Source organism: Emys orbicularis, chromosome 10 (assembly GCF_028017835.1).
Source record: "Emys orbicularis isolate rEmyOrb1 chromosome 10, rEmyOrb1.hap1, whole genome shotgun sequence".
NCBI classification, from domain to species: domain Eukaryota; kingdom Metazoa; phylum Chordata; order Testudines; family Emydidae; genus Emys; species Emys orbicularis.
Window position 1 is genome coordinate 4,814,055 of NC_088692.1, and position 5,304 is coordinate 4,819,358.

Here is a 5,304-nt window from a genome sequence, read left to right on the forward strand (position 1 = left end):
TCAGACTGTAGCACTCACTGTCACAGGAAATAATTGAGATTAAAAATTTAGCAGGATTCCAAGAGGGACTGGACATTTAGATGGATAAAAAGTGTATCCAGCATTACAATAGTTACTACTACAATTTTTTTGGGGGGGAAGGGATATGCCACCTCGTGTTTCACGTTTAAGCTAATCTCCAATATTAGGGTTTAGATGAGATCTCCAGAGGGGGCAAATTAGCCCAAGTCTGCCTATTGCAGGGTTTATTGCACCCACCTATGAAGCATCTGATGCTGGCCACTGTCCGAGACAGGATACTGGACTAGCCGGACTCAGTGTTCGCTAGTCTGGCAATATCTGTTCATAACTAGATTGTTCTGACATTTCTGTATCAGTTGATAACCTCATCCTCCAGGATGCAATCAAGAATTAAAATATACAAGTGGATAATTTAGGAGCCGTATAATATCAGGGAGCATTGATCATGCAAGATTAGCAGCAAGGACTGGTGAAATCATTTTCCTAATGGGTCTAAAATGAGCTGGAAATAAGCAGCCACAAACGCTATGTGAAAAACATGGTATAAAATATATGGCATATGGCAAATCTTTTAGCCTTCCCCCTTCGAAAGGCTTACAGAGCACCTGCCATGCTGCCACTGGCGTAGGAGTCCAACTCCACCCTCCTCAAGCCAAGGTCATAGAGTGCCAGGATTAGATATTATTTTATTAGCAACCTTAACTCAAGTCCTGGAGCCTCACACTGACCCTACTTTAAAGACAACTGAAGAATCTTGTGAAGTATCTTCCTTTTTAATCTCTCTTTGCAAACTGGCTTGATACTGCTACAAAGTCAGGAGCAACATCAAGTGACATAGGGAAGCTGTTGACTAGGAGTGAGCAGTCCATTGCTACGGAAGTCAACAAGAGTTGAGACTATTCAGTCTTACAGGATCAGGCCCAGGTTGTAACTGACCTGAGGGATGGACGGAGCAGCTCTTCTCTTGCACAGACTAGATTGTTTTTGGAGAAGGAGAAGTTACACAGAGTGTTAGTATCTTACGTTCCAACTATGGACAAGACCTGATTTCAACCCTGGGATAGCTACAGCGATGCAAACCCTTAAGGTAGACAGACAAAGCCATAATTTCAACCGCCCCATTCCAAGCAGTGGTAAACACTCATGTTGGAAATGGGGCTTGGCGTAGCTGTGCTTGTAGTTTGCAGGTGGTTACACCAAGGCTTAGAATTGGGGCTAATTCCAAGTGAAGACAAAGTGTTAGCCTCCTAGCACCCATTTGCCAAGCTGCAAAAGGGATAGAATAGAGGTCATACGGTCCAGGGGCCAAGGCATGTGTCTTCTATACCAGCCTTTGACACTGATCTGCTGTGACATCCTGGGAGGAGGACTTCCTCCTCTGTGCTTTAGTTCCCTACTCCCAGCTCCTGTGTGTGTCTTGTAATATCTTTAGGGCAGGGACTGAGTTTTACTAAACCTGCCATACAGCACTTAGCCCAACAGGGGCTCTGCTCCTGGGAAAAAGAATCCCTGGCTCTTAATACAGTGCTGCTCACAGACAGATCTCAAAGTGCTTTGTCAAAGGTGGTCAGTAGCATTGTCCCCCTTTTACAGATGCAAATAATACCTCATTCAGTGGGGCTATGAGGATCAATTGATGCTTGTAAAGTGCTCAAAGATCCTTGGATGAAAGGTGCTGTCTAAATACAAATCAGTATTATCCAAACAGAATTTTGTTTCTTTCACACTCCAGCTCCTACCCCCAACATCAAACAGCATCAACACCTGTTAGTAGTTTTTAGGATATACACTATAGTAGGCAAACATTGTTCCCCCACACCCATCTTCAGAAATTTAAAGAGAGCAGTTACTGTGGCTAATCACAATCTCCTGTTAGGTTAGGAACAGTGTATTTTGATCCTTTGACCATACTTTTGTTCCCACATTATCTCCCCTCCTGGACACCAAGAGTAGCTGGAAATAACCTTAAATCTGATTTGATTGAGGTCAAGAAGGTATCCCCTAAGGTTGTCTTTAAGGCTGTCTTCTCATGACCTTTCTAATTCTTTGGAACAGTGTACAGCTCATTTCTCTGCTGAAGGCATCATGTGTCAGTATTTCTCTGTCTGAATTAGAATTTAAAATTAAAATTACAGTTAGCTTTTAATCTAGCTCTAGATGACTTAACTAAGAACAGGCTTCTTCTGCATACCTCAAAAAAAGCCAAGCTGAGGTTTCTTGAACCTGATGCAGGAATCTTCCATAATTGGTAATGAAACCTGTCACATGTAGTATTAAGATAGGAGTAGCTGAATCTTCAGAAATGTTTTGTTCTTCAACTCAAACTTCCATTGACTCTTCCTCATACTGGCCTGTATTTAGGGCAGAAGATTTCACAGCATCACATACATAGGTGATCTTAGGAGACAACCCTGCTGAACTTTTGATCTTAAGGTTTTATTTACGGCAAAATATAAGTTGAATTGCCCCCAAAGAGTGATGGGATATATGCTAAAGGCTGCTAATGGTCACTGAACCTGTTTGACAATGGAGTAGTGAATAATCCCTATCAGGGAGTAGGAACGGATGTTCAGATTGTAGAGATTACTATTCATTCTTCTGTCAGGCACCGCACAGGTCAAATTTAAGCTCTGATTGCAAAACCTAGGGAACATTACTTAGAATTGACAGGCAGGCCAGATGTCATGAGAAGAGCAAAGACACAAGGGGGGTGAAGCAATATCTTTTCCTGGACCAACTTCTGTTGGTGAGAGAGACAAGCTTTTGAGCTCACACAGAGCTCAGCAACAGGTTTGAAAACTTACTCAGGCGGTCCCAGCTAAATACAAGGTGAAAGATTGTTTAGCATAAGTCGTTAACACATTTCAAGGGACCAGTCAAGGTGAAGTGGCCGCTTAACACTGCATAATTCCTAAATATTTACATCTAAGGAAGATTACCCCCCACCATACTGGATGTTGAGAAAGAATTTATTATTATTACACATTTCTAAAGCTCCCATACCCTTAGTACCAGTAATACTACTTTCTACTTAGACAGTGCTTTCCATCAGAGGATCAGCTCAATTTTACTCAAATTCAATGAGTTTATCCTTACTGGCCAGGTAGAGTATGGAAGTACTATCCTGTTACTGATGAAGAGACGGAGGCAACAGGTGGTTTGTGTGACTTGCCCACGGTCACACAGGAGTTGTGAGGCAAAGGCAGGAATGGAACCCTGGTTTCTGACACTCAGTTTTGTGCTACAGTCACAAGACCATCCTTCGGTCTTGTCACAGACTAGCCCTTTTGTTAGTCATTCATTCAGAAGGCCACGGCAATGGAATTATGAAACATGGTTCTTGAATTGCCAAGGTTACATGACCCCACCACCATCTCCAGATGCAAATAAGTGGAGCCACTTCCTTGAATCTCTACATTAGAACTGAGCTAATTTTCGGATGAAATTTGACTTCGCATGCAGACACACTTGCATTTTTTGGGCAGTACTGGCTGTATAATGGTGTCTGTTAAAGGAACACCCCAGTTTAGATAACTAGGAAATTTGGATCCGAGAAATACTAGCAAAAAAACTCAACCGTTTTTGATCATATAGAACTTTTTACATCCAAAATGAAACTCTGCTTATCTTGATTACACATGCATTAAACCCGATTGGTCTTCAGCCTGACATCCCACACTGACCACCGGACTTAAGCCTTTGAGGTTATGTTGATGCTAGTCTCACAGGAAGGCTGGGAAGAGGTTTTCAACTTCTGTTGATTATCCAAATTTGGATAAACAGCTATGAAGAAATATTGGTCTTCAGAAAAGCCAGTCCTTTATACACATCAGATTATACCATTATCTATAGCATGATCCTCTCTGTAGAATTTGGCTAATCATCACAATTCATTAAAATTCAAGAGGAGATAAATAATGAATAGGCATGTCATTTACTCATTCAAATTCAAGGATTTCCCTAGTTCTCCTTTTGATGATTTATTCAGTCCCAATGCGTCTCAGGAAACGCACACATCCTTGAGCCATCCTCCCCCTCTAACACTCTATTTTCTTCTGCAGACTGTCAGTGGAATTGCACCCCAGCACAGGCATTATTTTATTTTGTTTGAGATGCAGAGCTGGATTGCTTGGTTTCAGGGGTTTTAAGAGTGCAAAGGCACCAACCAGAGGTTATGGGGGTTGGTGGGATAACAGTGCGGAAGGCAGTCAGAAGAGTACTGACCGGAGTGATGGGTAAATCCCCCTATGTTACCACGAGCAAAGGCCCTCTCCCTGCTCAAGGACTCTTTCAGTGGTGAATGGCCCAGTGGTCTTATATTTCAGGGGGATTCAGTTTGAGGAACTTAGGGTAGTGGGATTTGACAGGGAAGTGAGGGAAGTACTTCTGAGCCTCATTTAGAAAAAAAAAAAATCTATAGTTTTGCATTTCTGATGTCAGGATATGATTCTCACTGCAGTCACTTTGCTAAGGGGTGAACAGGGAGTTAAATAGTCAAATGCGAAGGCTACGCTTCTCTCTGTTATTTCCCAACATATGACAGCCATCCCAAATTCCTCTAGAAAGGAACCAATGTATCACAGGCTGAAATAAGCGTATTTTTAATAGATTACATCTATCTGATGAGTTGGGAAAGTGTGAAATGAGAAAGGACTTGGCGAGGTGTGATGACCCACCCCCCCGGACACTGGCTTTAGTTTACAGCTGAAGCGATGGGTTTTGTGAGTTGTAAGAATATAGACTTTATGAGACCCCAAGCTGGCAGTCTATGCTGCAGGTCAGGACCCATGTGCATTTGGGGGAGGGGAAACTTTAATAGCCTCTGCTTCTAATAAGTGAATAGGCATCAAATTGCAAATTAAGTAAACTTGGAAGGATTAGATTTTTACCAGTAACCATCAATTTCATTGCACACACACAAACCAATGAAAAGTATTTCCATCAATAATTGAAATTGACAGATAGCATTTCTTGCTTTGCCTGCTTGAGAGCTCAGAGTTGGATTCCAGGATACTTAGTTTGTCTATTTTGACATGTTTCGCTGACAATGTGTGTTTTAACGGGTTATAAAGCGAACTCGTTGAAATTCAGCATCTGCTCTCATGGTCTGGCCCACCCCGCCTAATTTCCTACAACTGTGAAATTTTAAATAAATACAAATGTTTAAAAAAAAAAAAAAAGAAACCCAGTGAAAGAATAAAAAATAAAATTCTGCCCTGTCTACTACTAAGCAACCACCATAATTTTATTTGAACTAAACAGATGCACAGCAGAGGAGAGTAC